Genomic DNA, 17,647 nt, shown 5'->3' with positions numbered 1-17,647 from the left:
TGTGGTCAGCTTTCCTTATATGTAAGGAAAGCAGTCTCTCTTTTAGTCACAGCTGTAGCAGCAAATCGCCTTAGTCTTGACACATGAAAACCATTTAGTCAAGCTAAAGAATGTGTTATATTTAAATTAATGAATTTAAAAGCCTTCTTATTTGGTTAATTATTATTTTGTTACCATTAGTCCCAGGTGAAACGGGACTGCCTTGGTGATAGGCATTCTGTAAATCATATTTAAAGATAATCTATGTTATGAAAAAAATTGCTGAATATGAAATATTGCCAAAGACAGTCTTATTTTGCACATGGAGGGGCTTTTGATCAGTGGGAAGAAAGAGACACTTCCAGAGGAGAATGGTGAAAATTGTATAGCTACCACTGATGGGGTAGAAAAGTTGGTCTCTTCGTACTGACTCTGTATGGGACACTTAGATTTTCTGTCTATTTCTCAGGCATTGCAGTTAGGGTGACTGTAATTAGGGTGAGAAATAATTGTCTTCTGTGTCTTGCTAAGTAAATTGGAGATTCAAAATTTTCTCATTACTTCTGAGTGATGTGGCTCATATGTTACTGTTTTCTCTGTAATAATAAGATTTCTGATGTGAATGGCTTCAGAAAATAGATATGTAATCCACTTCGGCCATTTGCTTAACAAGTTAAAAATTGCTTTCTTGACTGCTTATCCTACTAAAATACCATTATAACTAATTTACCTGAAAACTGGATAAAACGAGACCCAAATAAATAAATATGATTAAGGATTTTGGTATATATTTATGATTATCTTTGTTTCACCATTCATAGAGCAACTTATGATAACTACATATTAACTAACACTGCTACTATAGGTTCCAAATCTTCTTCTTTAGTTGCTATCAAAATAAAAATTCATCCATTTTATATTAGTATGTCAGACCACTGTTACTAAATGTGTGATTCTGTGAACTCCTCTCAGTCACAAACTGGTATTTCCATGGATAAATCTGGCTAGGGCCATAATTCTTATCCAAGAAGCAGGAAAATAGCAGACAAGAATAGTCATAAAAGTTGACATACTTTGGCTAAACTTACTTGACCACATAAGCTTGAATACCCGGTACATAAAAGTGTAGTTTTCATAATACCCTAGAACCAAACACAGGTAACAAATACACTTCATTCTTCTTTCACTCAGCACTTCCCCCCCCCCCCCCCAATCTAAATTTAAACTGCAATTTTTAATAGATTTATTTATATCAATATAAGTGAAAGGCAAATTAGGTACTTTAAATGCATTCCTTGTTTTTTTACCTCTACTGCAAGCATAGAGGAGAATGTGTATTGTTGTGCTTTGCTACTGATTTTATCTCTATGTTGAAGAGTCCTTTCTGTAGCAATTTGGCATTCTTTCTTTACATTGTATTTAGATTGCCACATGCACTTGTTAAATAATTCTTGTCTGTTTGGGTTTTGTTGTTCTTTTCTTTTTCTTTCCATGGTGATTGATTGCCATCTGGGGGCTAACATGAGCCCACCATGCTAATTTCACTTATTCTACCCATTAACTGCTGTTGTCTCCAGGGTCAGAGACAAATGTATGAATCCACTTTATCTCTCGGCTTACAGAACATCTCATGGAGTGAGCCTTGTATTACGAAACGGCTACATCAGCCTCTAATTACTCAGCTCTACCCTGCGTTGAATGCTGGTGCACCTTGAGAGACAGCATGCAAAAGCACATTTGTTTAAGTCCTCAGATGGTTAACATTGTGCATAACCTCCCTACAAATTACAGCCTCAGCTGCAGCACATCCATTAGTCTGGAAGAATGAAGATTCCCAAGAGGCCCTGGTGCCTTTCCCAATTCCCTCATGACCCACCAATCCTCTCAGTGCTTTCCCTGCATGTAGGGAGTGTTCAGAGCTAATCAGGTCAATGATCATCTCACAGCTCGGGGGACATGACAGGAGCCTATCACAGCAGTTTTGCGATCTGCCAGACCTGAGCACGCTTGCTGAGAATCTCATGTTAAGAAACATTGCTTTGGTGCCTCTTCTCTCACTCCCTAGGAGCCTCTGAGGATTTCAGCTTATCTTTCTTTCTCTCTCCTTTAGACTGTGAAGAGTTCAATATCAACGGGGAAAAAAAGGCAGAGCAGTATGCAGCTACCCAGAGGGTGTTGATTGAAACTTAGATTACTCCCAAATCACTGTTGATTTGACTGATGCTCCAGCTTTATCAGAGAAAAGATTTCAATTAAGGTAAGTGCTGCTTTATCTGGCTGACTGCATCATGCCGAATTTCTGCATTGAAAGTTCAAACTGAGTGAAGTGAGAGAGCCTGCACTGCAGCATGGCAGCAGGAGAGGGCTGGGGGCAGAGGCAGGTGTCCCAGCCTGGAATCCTCTCTGGAGGGATTCAGATTTTAAGCAGCTTCTTATGAATGGCTGCAGTTATTTCCGATTCGGTGGTTCTCTGAAGCTTGAACAAAAAATAATCTTAGAAACGTGCAGGGATGTCAGAAGGGAGGAAGAAAGGAGAGCGCACTTCCCCCTTTGTGCTTAGTACATGTATTTGAGGAAGCAGAGCAGCTGGAAAGCAAAAGTACATCACGGTAAAACTTCATTCTGAATAAGGAGTGTCATTCTTTCTCAAGCAGGAACTCATAGACGTAAGCCTTCAAAGTCCTAAGGCATTTAAAGGAGACAGAAAGGGATTTTTGAAATGTGAGTCAAGAATATGCATGCAGCTTTCCAGGTTGCCGTCAGACTGAGGGCTGTGACTGGCGTGTGTAATGTTATTCTTGGAGGCTGGTGGGGTTTGGATAGTTGCTTTTGCAGCATTAGCAATTCTGTGGGGGAAAAGGGTGAGTGGGGTGCTAGTTCAATACAACTGGCAAGAAAATTAAATTCATAGATGCTGGAGGGGGAAGTAGTGTTTGAAGGAGGAGAGGACGTATTTTGCATGGGGTGATAGAAAATGTGGCATAGCAAAAGAAATAGACGGATGTGTGAGGAGCTATATCAGAAAAGAAAAAAGGGAGAGTAGATGAGGTAGGCTGAATTGAAAGATTAAATGATTAATAAGAAAAAGTCAGAGATGCTTACGCAGCCTGGAGTTAATGACCTACTGTACCGATGGTGTATCCATCCTAAAATTTCTAAAGTAAACTCAATTTAATAGTCTCAGTCAAGTCCACACTTAATAACTATGCTCTCAAGGGACGTAATTAAGGAACTAGTAAACAGCCCAAACTTTTTAATGCTATAAGGGACCAAATTAAGACCTGTTGTATTAAGCATGTCCCTGTTCTTATTGTTACCCACAAAAATCAATACATTGTGTTTAAAAATCTGTCATAACAGGGAGAAAAGATCAATGGAAAGTTAACTGATTTCAAATCTTGCTGTCTTAAACAGATGTGTAACTCCTAGGCAGTTTATAAAAGTGTGAAGTAATTGTACAGCTGTTTTTAGCCAGTACTGTTTACTGTTATTAAATATCTTTATCGTTGGTTATCATTCAATGCTGGTAATACAATTCATAGTACTATATGTTGTGTTAAAAGCTCAGCAACTTAATATGAAGATACATATTTTCATCCAAATATACCTCCCAAGCCCCTGTCCCACTCCACTCTTCCCCTCCCTTCTCCCTTGCCCTCCCAGAAAGAACAATTCAGGGAAATGTTGGTTACCTGCAGGTTTGTTACTTATTCCATTAGCTTTTTCAGTAAGAAATACTAAGTTCTCTTTCTTGCAAAAACATAAGCATATGGGAAAATGACCTGAGGTTTTAGGGGAATGTACTAGTGTTTTAACTGTCTATCGGTATATTCTCATTCTTGAAAATGATTTCTGAAAGTAATGTTTTTTTATAATAGTGACTCAACATGTCCACTGTTTTCTTGGGAAGGAAGTTGGCTATGGAAATAGTTACAGAACTGATCCTCATTTTAGTGTAGCGTATGGATGACTTGTTTTTTCATGTTACATATCTATGACATTTACGAAGTTTTCTCCTTCTTCCACCCAGAGATGCAAGTCTTGACCAGGGTAGAAATATTTAAATGCACAAATTAGCTTCCATTATACCTGTCTTCACTTTTTTTCCTTCATGAATAATCAATGATTTCTCAGGGTAATTAGTATTCATTAACATATATCAGAGTATTCATTAAAAAATCGAAACACAATAACTTAATGCGCTGCATGGAAAAATTTCTAGTGTAAACAATTCCTGTGCAGTTGCAGACATCCATGTTACATACAAATAGCAGGAACTTCTGTTCTGGTCTTTCACAAAGAATGACTACAAACATTGTTTGACATGATGGCTTTATTTCCCTTTTGTCTCACAAAGCTGCTGCTGTAAGTAAAAAATAAATAAATCACACTTTCATGACACTGTATCTGTGGGTTTCTAAACAAGTCTTACAAATGCACTTACATATCTATTATTATTTTACAAGATCAGATGTTCTCTTTGCTTCTAAGTGAAGAGCACTTACTTTCCAGTATGCTAGCCTCAGAGACTGTATGAGACGACAGTTCACCAAACATGGGGAAATGCAGGTTTTCCTCATGTTTTGGTAAAAGTAGACAATAATGCTATAATTATTTTCTGTTCTTTTCCAGTGGTGGGTTTTGGGCTTCTTCATATGGAGTGACGGTCCAAAAGTGATCTCAGCAATATGGGAAATATTCCTCATTAAACAAATAATTTGGGGCATCTGACTCACTGAAGCTTTTCTGACTTACGAAACATAGGAAGACAGGTTATACAGGAAGGCAGTGGAAGACATGTCTGTATAACTCAGTTCCCTCTCTTGGACTTTTTTTTTTTTTTTTTTTGTAATCTAAGGCCATATCAAATAGTACTAAATATATGGCTGTATGCCGAGTTCAGATATTTCAAGTTCTTTGAATGAGGCCGGTGTAGCTTGAGGCAAAAAAATTTTAACGTCTGCTTACTACTGACAGAAGAGTACAATTGCTATCTGGCCCAACTCCATTGAAAATTAGCATTTGATGCTAATGCTTTAATGTTTTAGGAGCTTTTAAAGGAAATTTATTAAATTGACATTTGAAAAGGGGTAAAGCAAAGGGTGCTCTCTGAAAGCTGACATAAAACGAACCACAGCAAGGAACAGTCCTGCTAAAACAGTGATAGTGAAACAAAGCTCTGCAAGGTTCAACTGGAATACCTCAGGATACCATTATTCTTGCTAAAGCATATCTTACAGTTAAAAAGAAACATATATTGCACTATGTATATATATATATGTATATGCTTGCAAATATGTAAGTTTTCAGCATTTTTTCAGAGGTGGTTATTTTCAAGCCACTGCGAAAGTTGCGCCTTTTGAATGACTTGTCAGACTCCCAGTGATTTGATTTAGAGGCAGATGTAGTTTGCTACTACTTTTTCCTGGCTCCTCTTTTTTATTGCTCTTTGTCATAGATGCACAATATTAAAGAATTAATTTCAAGCCTTATCTTCCTTTGCATTAATAGAAACTATCACTAAGGTCCACTTGTTTTGCAGAGATGTAACTCATTGAAAGCGTTGGGTTTGGCATGTGTCATTGGATGAATATTTCTTGAGATGGTAATTTTGTAGCAAAACTTTAAAGCTGTAGTGGAGTTTTGAGAGGAAGAAAGCTTCAGTCTACTTTTTCATTGAACCTTCAAGCCCAGTAGTTTGAGGTGGAAAAAAAAAAATCTTTCCTGTAGATAATTTCTATATTGAAGTAAAATACAAACCTACATAGCCATATTTATTACTGGACTTGGTATTTAGCAGAAGTTCAACACATACGTTTTATAATGCTGATATTGCAATGGAGCATTTAAAGAGGCTTCTTTTTCTCCCAGCCAGATGGGAGCTAAGATATTGCATCACGAGACTTGGTCAGATTACTTTAGGAGCAGCTGTTGTTCAGTTTTGAGGGCGGAGAGGGTCTTCCTGTAAAGATCAGACTCGTTGATGTACACCAGACAGTTCTGGGGCTGCAGGGGCATCTTTCTGCTGATGTTTCAGCTATCAGTATGATTGCACTGGTTGACATACGTATAATGTAAGCTATGTTTACTGTCCTGTGTCCAAGCAGAGCATGATTTGGGGTCTTTGGGTGCTGAAGTCTATCTCTGTGCTGTTGTGCTGAATGGCCCAGACCTGTAAATCATAGCTCAGACTGGAAACCTTTATGGAGACATTCATAAGAACTGTATAGGTCTGAATTTTAAAGTACGTGCTGTCACCCACGTAAATTTAAAAGTTGTATATTTAGGTACCAGCATTATGTTGTCCTTCACCTTCCAGAGTACGGTATATTCAGAACAGTCTCCAAAGCAGATGATAAATAGTCAAATGACTTGGAGGAGTAGTTCTTATTTCCAAATTTAGATCAGATTTATTATTCTTTTCATGCATGCATTTACTCACTGACCACATTAATAGTATGTCCAGCACACCAAATACACTTACAAAATACAGTTGTGACTGACTGGGTTAAAAAAGCATTGGAAATTCTTTTTTTTATTTTCCAGTGAAAGTAAGTAAGGATGCAAACCCATTCCTTATCCAGAAAACAGATGAGACTTTTGACCTTTCTAGATCTACAGCGTACTCCAGGACTGATCCCAAAATCCTGCTTTTTTGACCTAGATCATTTAGAGTCTCTAAGCATTACGTAGGTTCTTGGCTGCTGTTTTCTGAAGGCTGCCAGCAAGTTCTAAATGTAATTGTAAATGCAGATACATTTGCTAAACACTTGGCTGCGGCCATTTATTCATTTCCCAAAGATTTGGAGGGGGGGTGGGGTGGGGTATGTACTTCAACCACTATCCACAAAGCTTTGTTTGAACTGGTTAGTGACCTAAGTTCTGAGTTCTTTTACCACTCCCTTATGTTCTTCAGTCCCCTTGGACCCTTTATGTATATATACAGTGCTTCTGTATATGGAGTTGAGATGGCAATTTAAGCAACTCTCTTAAAAGCCTATATGACGATCACAAAATACGTGTATTAAGAATAACCTTCCTGACATTCTGTCCTCGGGCATACTGATTGTGTGTGTGCATGTTACATAGTTTCATTTAGTTCAATATATAATCTAAAAAAAAAAAAAAAAAGAAAAAGCTCTATCCCATGGTTCATTTTCCCCATTTAAGACTGCAAATAAAAAAAAATAGTGTTAAATAGAACAGCTATACTAGGTAGTACAATTTAAGAAGTTTTCTAAGAATATTTGTAGCTTGAAGAAAAGCTAAAAACTAGTATTTCTTGACTAGATTTCCATTGTCTTGAACAGTCTGAGCAGACTTTTACTCAGTACTTTAGCTTGAGATTTGATGATGAAGCCATTCTGTCATATCTGAGTTCACTCAAATTTAGTTGCAACAAGCTTCATGTAAAAACTCTTGAAGTTCAAGTAATATTTCAATCACTAAACTGGAGTATTAATAATACAACAAAATGAAAAGCCATTTCATTTCCATTTAGAAAAGTTGTATCTTTGCTTGTTAACTGTCTTTTCATTTCTCCCTAAAATATTAATAGTAATCTTGGTACTTGTTTGCCATAATTTTAAATATTTAATTATATCTCTTGAAAATGGTAAATGGAATATAAACTCGTTGCATTCTCTGTCACAAGAAACAGTTTTTATTCTTTTTCAGGGTAAATAGTAATAATTTAGGGCATAAGTAAACATATCTAGTGTAGATCTAACTTCACTAACTCTAAGCAGATGTTACAGAAGTCCTAATTTACACTGGTAGAAGACAAAGAAGGAGGGGGAGGAAGCCCTGTGCTTTTCAATAAAGATCTCCTTTATTTTATGTGACGAGCATTTCTTTCAGGATAAGGCTGTGTTTCATTTTCTCATCTTTAAATAGTTGTGGGGTTTTGTTTTGTTTTTTTTAAATCTGACCTCCTAGACCATGGGACTCAGGTTTTCTATAAAACCTTTTGGTAATTTGGCCCTTCTGTGTCTGAACTGTTACTTGAAGGAGCACATATGTCAAATAAATGAAGAGGTAAATGTGGTATTCCTGACCTGTTTGAAAGAGTGCGTATGTCAGAATAAATACAGAGATTAAGAGGTGATATTGAGAAGCTAAGTGCTGATGAAGAAAACACTCAAGTTGTTAATTAAAATGCTTTTTTGACGAGTATTACTTCTCTCTGATGGTTTTGTGATTCAGTGTAAAGACTTCTATCCCATTTTTTGGTCCTCACTGCATATAAATCGACTGAAATTTTTAGGCACCATCACTTTCTTCTGCATTTGTCCTCATGTCTCTTCATCTCATTCCCCCCTCCCCTCTTTTATTATTATTTGGAATGGAAATGTCCTTTGTCTGGTGCACAGAATATGTAAACAACTAAATTCAGGTCCATCAATGGGCTTCAATCCCACTCTGAATTACCCATCAGATGTAGCATATAGCAATTACCTGTCAGTCTTTTTCACCTTGAGAGCCAAAATGTATCTGTCAAGGACATATTTGAGTTCTAACAGCCAAAAATGTGAGTAATCCTAGGTTGAGAATACAGGAGATCCTGTATATTGCAGAATAGAGCAGAGCCATCAGGGCAAGCGGGTGGACTTTTTTAATACATAAAGTTAAAAACAAACAAACAAACAAAAACAACCAAAAAACCCCAAACCCAGAAGATCACTAGAAACTTTTTTTCCTTTTGTAAAAGTATTTTTGTCTAAGCTTGTTATTTAAACTGGGTGGGTTGGTTTGTTTATTTGGTCAGATGTTTGTTTTTTTTTTTTCACACTGCCTGGAACTCCCTTGAACATTATCTTCCAACATATAATAGGCATTTTTTGCAAATATTTTCTAAAGGTCAGGCTGTTTTAATCAGGTCACTTTTTCTGTAATAACTGCATGACATTCCCCCCACCCTACCCCATTTGCAATCAATGAGCAGAAATATTTCAAATATTTCTGTTCAGATAGTTCTATGGAGGGGTTGGAAGGCTGAACATCCATAATTGCCATTCATTTCTCATTGCTTGATGTCTATACAACCCTTTCTGTGACACATGCCTAGGGATGCTAGTTCAGGTAAAAATGACAAGATGCTATATTTTCATTTTATCTTTAATGGAACTTCTAAATACATGCACATCTTCTGTTTAGTCTAGGTAAGAACTGGGTTCATGTTGTTCGTATACCTGGTGACAGATGTTGATTTTAATTAAAAGCTGAGATTTAATAAATCTAACTTGATATAATTTTTCTTACTTGATAAAGGGCAGGTGGAGCTGGTTAGCATGCAGCCTACCTGAGTTTTTTCTATCAGTGCAGGCTGTACTAGGCAAACCACAAACTGATCTACCCAAAAATGTTTGAATGCAGTATTTAGGTGCATCATGCATTTCTTCTTCTACCAGCTGTTCTTTAGGTTTTCTTTAGACAAATATCATGGTAGAGAAACACTTCATTATCATTTCAAAGCATACTTTAGCATATATCATTCTTGTGACTCTCTGCCTCTGACTTTGTGTCTGTATGTCTTGCACAAAATGATTAAGGAAGCAGAACTAAAGATCTTGTTCCGTCTAATAAAACATACAAATGCAGAAGGTTATATCTGTTGGTGTTGTATGGTTTTCCTGCCCTTCTTGTTTTCAGAGTTAAATTTTGAAAAATAATGGTCTGATATTACTTCTGTCTAAACTAGCCATTTTAGCAGTCGTTCTTCTAAATTTTCTGATAGGATACTTCCACCTCCCCAGTAAAAGTAAACAGTAGTAGTTGTATTGCAAAATGTCTCCTTCCTACCTCTTTAGCAATAATGTCCCCAAATAGGAATTGCGCTTCTTGGAAAGAAACAAACTTGGATCAGAATGGTCTAGGTTTCATGGGGATATAGAGATATATTTTCTTGAGTGCAATTCATAAAGCATAAATGCGATGTTTTAAATAGCTTGTCCAGAAAAATAAGTGATTTTTAATGCAGATCTACCAAATATAGTGTTGTTTAGTAGCATCAATACCTCTGAAGGCAAACATTTGAAAAGGCAGAGAGCACCATAACCCCTGAAGACAAACATTTGAAAAGGCAGAGTGTGCCACAATGCCAAGATGAATGTCATGACTAGGGTATAATACAAAACATAATACAAGAAAATTGAGAGATATCTTCTGTCAGAAAATATTAGTAATCAAAATTATTGTTCTAGCTTTCAGGTATTTTCCAAATATCTAATGAGGCACTGGGCTTTTCCTGAATTAAGTTGGTTGTTTTGGGTTTTTTTCCCCATAATTACTATTAAAACATCGTTAAATCTTTATTTTTATTCTGAAAATAATTAGGAATACAAACATAAATAGTAATACTGTTTTTCTTTACAATGCAAAAATGTAAGGTTCAAATGCTGAAGCAAAACACAGCCACAGGAAAGGAAACTAATTATAAGTAATCATTTGAAGTATGACTTTATATATATATGTGAGAATATAATCATAGAATCAACTAGGTTGGAAAACATCTTTAAGATCATCAAATCCAACCTTTATCCCAGGACTGCTAAGTCCACCAGTAATTACGTCCGTTGTAATTTGATATTCTAAGATTGTAAATATTCTGCAGCTTTCTGTGAGACCAAATGTGATTTGATAATCATTGACAAGAGATTTATAATCAGATAATTTTATTCATCCCTCTGTGAGACAATACATTATGTTTTATGAAAGGTATAGTGAAAGCAGCCGTACTGCAGTAAAGCTATAACGTAACTTTAATTTCATTAAAATGGATTTGATGTATACTCACCACACAATGGAAAGAAGTTGTGGAGTCTGCTCAGTATATTGCCTCACAGTTAAAAAACCTACAGAAGTAACAAGCAAAATCTGTTTTACAGAAAAAGCAAAAAGTAATTGAGTTCAGTCAAACCTAGACGAAGAATCAATTTATCCTTCTCTGACTTTTGGAGGAGCTGGATCAGGGTATGGCTGTGAGAAACACTGGGTATGATTGATAGAATTAGAAAATTTAGCTGATCAGGTAGGTTTGGTAAGCACTCATGGCAGCTTTTAAGCTTCACAGGCTGTCTAAACAAAGCCAAAGTCTCAGAGCTATTACGTCTTGATTTCTACTGTACTGTTGTGTCTGGGGTTGAAGTGTCATTCAAGTGGCCAGGATGTTAAGTAGTGGACAAGTTCCTTCTCTGAGTGGTCATTAAGCCAAAGAAGTGGTGCTGGATAATACAGCAGCTCTGACCATTTGAAACTAGGTGAGAATATGATTACTTGTGTCATGCCATAAGCACCTTTTGAGCTTTTTCTCTCAGGCAAATTGAATTTTAACAGTACTGAAATTATTTTTGTTCTCTGCTGATATTCCTTTACCAATTAATATTTGTCTCCCTTTACCCCCATGTTGTCCACAAAGAGGTTTGTCTTCCCAATGTTTGGAAAGTGCTCCATCTGCCAAACACAAAGGTCAAGAGGTGTTTTCCTTCTTTCATTTTGTCCACACTTGGTAAACCAAGGGTAGCAACCTAGTATAACTGCTTTCTGGGAGTCATGTTTCCCTCCACAGCTTTTTAGCATCATGTTCTCTCTTTTCTGAGCTTAAGGAAATACTGAGTCACTGTCTGGACAACACCTAACTCAAACTTTTTCAAGAGATTTGCTTGTGATCACAAATTGCCCTAATGTCAGATATTAACCCTGGAGTTTATGATAGCCATAAGCAGAAGCATTTGTAGTTTGGATTAAGGAATTGGTGGAGGAAGAGGGATTGAGGCTGTATTTCTTCTTGAATATGGAATCAGTATATTTATTTTCACTAACAATGGTAGCCGGTAATTACAGCCCTTTCTTATTCTCCTGCCTTGGGGGAACTGAACTGCTGCTGTCTCCAGGGAGGCTGAGCTGCAACTGGCTGCTGCCATTTAACACTTATTGTTCTCCTTTGAACCTGTTTGTGAACCACTTCTCCTTTGCTGTTTCTGTTTCTTTGCTTTCCCTGATAAATATGTTGTGGAAATGCCCTTTAAAGCAAGTTTAAATATCTGTGTGCTTATAAAATGATTTAAACACCTGGAGGAGACTAGGATACATAAATTCAAGAGAGTGTATCTGTAAGAAATTAGAATTTCTCCCTCTTCCCCATAATTTGATGCACTTTATTGCAACAGCAGATAATAAGTATTTAATTTTTTCCTTTTTTTTCCTTTCTAACACACAATTAGGATTACTGGTTCTTAAGGATATCACATGAGACAATATTCTTACCTTTAAGAGTGTTCTCTTTAACTCAAAAATACAAGGGTTTCCTGCACTGTGCCAAGAACTGTGCAGATTATCTAGAATGCCATAGAAAAGGATTTAGCTTTTAGTTTCTATCAAGAGAATATACATTTTCTAAATTATGTTTCTTACTAATATTCCTGTACAGTTGTAATGTTTCTTTATTGTTCTCAGTCTAATGCCAAAAAATGAAAAATTAACTAGTGGTGATTTTTACTGGCAGATAAGAGAGTTCCTTTTTTGTGTATGTGTTAGTAAATGCATCTGAGAAAAAAAGTGGCATTTCTGTGAGCATACACATAGGTGGAAACCTTAATATTGCATATTCCTGTCAGATAAATCTTGAACATTTCTTAAAATTAGTTTAGTACCCAAAGCATGAGTCCTTACATACTTTGGATGATGAAATCAATACACCCCTCATGCTTTGAATTATTTCCTAATCACGTTCGATTTTAATTGTTTATTTCCTAGTATTTCTTCTCTTAATTATGTCCTCTATAAAATCAGACTATCTGCTATTCTTTGCAAGTACTACAGTTGTCACTTCCGAGGACAGACTTCCCACTTAAAAGAGACTCTTCCTTTCCCCTCAGCTAGATGAGGTGTTGCTTAACAGCTACACCTCAGCACCCATCATTTTAAAACAGACACCAAATCAAAGGAATAAAACAGGATGTGCCAGATCAGCTCATTTTAAAGATCTTTTATATTACACTAGATCTACATATATTCATATACTCTTTTTTTTTTTGAATCTTCATTCTTGTGTATGTTTTTTCTTCCTGTGTGGTTGTTTTGAAGGGATACATATAATGGGCAAATGGAATGAAAGGAAATATCAGTCCAATCATACACTGTAACTCTAAAATCAGAGTGCAACTGGCCCATTAAAACATCATTAATATTATTTGCAAAATCTGTTTTTATTCCCCTTTCTGATGCATTTAGAGGACCCAAAGAAATAAGAGCTATGCAAGATAGGCCAAAAGAGAATGTAATGGTACAATGCAAGAATTAATTGTGAAAGTAATCATGTTAGTTTTCTAATTATTCAAATTTTAATTACAACTGTGTTGGCCCAATTAGTTCAAAACACAAGGCTAATATTAGGGTTGGGTGGATACTCAGCATCTGTGCATAAGTAAGAGGCATCTGTTGCCGAGTGGTGGAGTGATGGAAAGTGTCAACTCACCAGCTGTGAGTGTGACACCAGGAAAGAGTCAACTCAACAAAGCTCTTAAAAAATAAATTTGAGCCAACACAATGATACAGCACACTTGGGAGAGTGTAAAACGTATTGCACATGTGTACTTCAGCTAGCTGTTGTCACCTAGTGGGACTGTAATCTAGAGCAACTGTGCACATTTAAGTCTTTGCCTGCTTTTTTAACAATGCCCTGCCTGACAGGGATCTGCAGTGGGGAATCTGGCAGTGACATTTCTGCCCAAAAGTGCTGCAAAGGGTCAATTTTGTTTCTTTTTTTGTTGCTCTTTTTCCTTGAGCAAACTAGAGAACAAAATACTACTAAACTGTTCAGAATATGCAATGTCTTAAGGTGATTACAGCACTTTTTGAGTATTACATACAGATAAAAGGGTAGAAAATAATGAAACATTAAGAGGAATTCTTGTAAGTGCTGGCTTTTCTTTCATAACACCAATTTACCCATTCTCTACAGTTCCGTAGAAAGAGATGGCTGTATTAGACCTCATAGCAGCCTTCCAGTATCTGAAGGGGGCCTATAAGGATGCTGGGGAGGGACTTTTCATTAGGGACTGTAGTGGTAGGACAAGGAGTAATGGGTTCAAACTTTAACAGGGGAAGTTTAGATTGAATATAAGAAAGAAGTTCTTTACCGTGAGAGTGGTGAGGCACTGGAATGGGTTGCCCAAGGAAGTTGTGAATGCTCCATCCCTGGCACAGTTCAAGGCCAGGTTGGACGGAGCCTTGGGCAACATGGTTTAGTGCGAGGTGTCCCTGCCCATGGTAGGGGGTTTGGAACCATATGATCTTAAGGTCCTTTCCAGCCCAAACCATTCTATGATTCTATGATTAAATATCATTTGCACCTTGTCCATTGTTTGTTCCTATCAATTCCAAAAAGTCAGGATTTTTATGATTGATACTGATCTTAGTAATTTCTACTATCACCTGCAGAGATTGAGGATATTAATAGTGTTGCTAACTTTACAATGGTGTGTTTAATATTTATGCATTATTAACATTTAATGGTAACGTGTAAACTTTACTGAAAGATAATCAATTGGCAGCTAGAACAAAAGAGAAAGGTGAGCATTAAAACCTAAGACAGAATTATATTGAACACTAATGCATTCACTTTTGACCTAGTTCTGAGTTTTATGGATCTTCTGTCAGTGACTTCATTTGCATTACTTTCAAGTTTTTATTTATTCACATTTCACAAAGTGCAGATGGAGGAGTGTTTAGATTCAGTGTAGTCTGATAATGTTAATTGACATGAAATGTATGGTTTGGTACTGTACTGCAGTATAATAGAAAATGAACTCAAATTTCAACTTTGCCTTCACAAAAATTTTCAATTATATTAAAATAAAATTAAACAGAGTTACAGGGCATTTCAAACCTTCTGGATCCAGGTTTCCTTATTTGTAAATTACAAGAAGAGAATGCCTTTGATTTCCTTGCTGTTCAAGCAAATTGCCCCTTTTAGGTGTGGTTTGCACTTTAATACAGAGTCTTTTGTTTAAAAAAAAAGTCTTATGTTTGTACTCCTTTATGGCAATACTTGATCTATCCTCTTAAAGCAGCACCCTGGCTGGACAGAAGCATCTAAGCAACTCAACCCACTTCTATAAAAATATCTATAAATGAACACAGCTACTTCTGAACATGTGTAATGAATTGTAAACTCTAATGGTTGTAAGCCAAGGACTTTGGTGACTTGGAAAGTCCCTTTTTTATAGTCACAATTTTTTAGGTGTTTCAACATCTGCACATTTCACAAGGCAAATTCAGCATTTTGTGTATAAATATGTGTGCAGTGATGTAATGATACAGACAGTAGTAGTACATTAGATTTAGCTAAGATTAGCTGACCAATTTTATTCATGATTGTGAGACTTCGACAGAAGCTCTTGGAAGATCCAAAGCTGCCACCTCCACCACTGAGTCACCAGTGTCACGAGTCTGACTATAGTATTTCTGTAAATAGAGAAGAGAAGGAGCACAACGAGACACACAGCAATTACTTACTTGTGCTTTAGTGGTTTGGATTTCGGCTTCCTGTTGCAGTTGTGGCTGTATTTCACCTGCAAAACGTTCTTTCCTTTTAAATCATACCGACAGTGCAAATAGCACGTGTATACTTTGACTAAACAACTTACCAATTCAAGTGGGCTGCCTCAGCTGTAAGACACGGACTCAGAAGTGATAAAGCGTGGCACTGCCTCAGTAAAATGGAATAAGAAATCATTTTGACAGAGCTTAGATCTTGGTCTGGGCTATTGAATGGGTTTGGTTGTGGGATTTATTATTTCCCCAACCCCCTTTCCTTTCAAGGTCAATGTTCCTTATTCTGTGTAGAGTACATCTTACACGACAGTACAGGAAGAAATGCAAGCTGGTTGGGATAATTCTTTTGGGATCAAAATAGACTCTTGAATGCAGGGAAACAGCACCTAGGAAATGGTGTTCACAGTCACCCCATAAAGGCAAAGAATGACTGAACATCAGATGATCAGACTGCAAATCATTATTAGGGGCTTGTTATGAATGATTTTGAAAGTAAACATTTCAGTCTATCGTAAGTAAAGGAAATAATTTCCCTCTCGTTTGTTTAACTCTCTGGAATGCATGGAAACAAAGGAGAGTGGAAGTTGATTATAAGTTATGTCTGAGAACTGAGTCTCATTTATTGAGTCTGCAAACACCTTCAAAATAGCAGAAGTATTCATGCAGTAAGCACTAGAAATAATACTTGGTTTTGTTCATTTCCCCTCTTATCCTTTGCTAATGCAGGAAACACGATAAAAGTGAGTAGCAATGATTTTTTTGAAGATGACTTGACATTCGCCTATGATAAGAACAAATTTTTTAAATGCCTAACCCATAATCATGCAGATGACTGGCAATAGAGTGTCTGTAAGACTAGTTCATCTTTTTTGAAGCTGTCTTGGGGCCTGAAAGAAACAAACCTGTGTTCCTCTGATTGCAAAGGGAAATAATGTTTCCTTTGCTGCTGTTCATCCTACATACTAGAGCAATGGTAGAGCCTCAGTCACATTTAAACCAGATTAGAATAACTTTATCTGACACACCCTCCCCTGTAGAATATACTGTGCCATATACATAAATAATGCTACCACATTTGTGGGTAAAAATTGTGCCGTTAGAGCTTGTCTCAAAATCAAACCGTATGTTCAGTGTGTATCAACTATTTTAGATTTTTCTTTGCAATAAAAGACTGATGTTCACCTAAAACAAATGAGGTAAAATAGAGTAGACAGAGCGTTTAATCTGGCTACCTCAAGTAAATAAGATTGTATTTCTTTAAATCATTTGTTCCAAAACCAAAGGATTGCTCTCTCATAATTTTAGTCTGTTGTGTTCAGATTGTTATTTCTTTCAAGACTTTTTCTATGAGGACTGCCTAGGTGATACTAGCAGTTGCAGTTTGAATGTGCACCTTGAAACTGCATGCAGCGTGTAAACTCTTCTCTCAACTAAATACACTATCATATCTCGAACATGCCAACTAAATCAAGTGACTTCAGTGAGATTATTCCAGAACGTTATTAATTTCCATAAGAACGGATACTGGCAGTATCTGTCTGATATAATTACATTGGCATTTCCTGCTACTTCAGGTTGAATTGCTATTGTCATGTAAATGAAAGAAATTATAAAAGGTTATATGTCTAGGTGTCTAGACATGTTGTTTATATCTCGTCACTAAAAACCATTCACACTGAGGTCAATGACACATTTGCTAGGACAATTCCTTAAATAAGGTTTATTAACTGTACTGACTTCAGAGCAACTATTCAATTTTACATTATACCGAAAAAAAGAGAATATTGGATCTTGATCCAGTGAAACATGTCATATTGATCTAAGTAGTACTGGATCAAGAGCCAATATGGTTTTTCAAAAAGGAAAGAAAACAGAACCAAGTCTTAAGAACACAGGAAGAGCTGTCTTTGTAGTATAATTTGACAACATGTCACTCAATATTATGTTCATCAGTGTCACAATCACTCCTTTGAAGCCAAAGCAATCATAAGAAAACAGCTATGGATTCTTGAAAGTGTAAACGTATCAGGAGGCTGTGTGTGCTCGTTTATTACAGTTGTCTTCTCGTATTGCTCTGTAGTTGAATTTTTCCACTAATAACCTTGAGTCATCA

The 17,647-nt window shown here is 36.5% G+C and overlaps 1 protein-coding gene across 2 annotated transcripts in view; it reads left to right on the top strand.

Moving 5' to 3' along the window:
- Positions 1–17,647, top strand: part of CDH12 (cadherin 12) — a 228,098-nt gene that overhangs the window by 17,844 nt on the left and 192,607 nt on the right. For both annotated transcript variants that reach the window (XM_030504737.1, XM_030504743.1), the window contains exon 2: positions 2,090–2,236. The gene's annotated coding sequence lies outside the window, so the exon portion shown is untranslated. The remainder of the gene's footprint in view (positions 1–2,089; positions 2,237–17,647) is intronic.

This window comes from Strigops habroptila, chromosome 1 (assembly GCF_004027225.2).
Source record: "Strigops habroptila isolate Jane chromosome 1, bStrHab1.2.pri, whole genome shotgun sequence".
Taxonomy (NCBI): domain Eukaryota; kingdom Metazoa; phylum Chordata; class Aves; order Psittaciformes; family Psittacidae; genus Strigops; species Strigops habroptila.
Note: the sequence above shows the minus strand (reverse complement) of the source record. Positions and strands in the feature narration are given on the sequence as shown.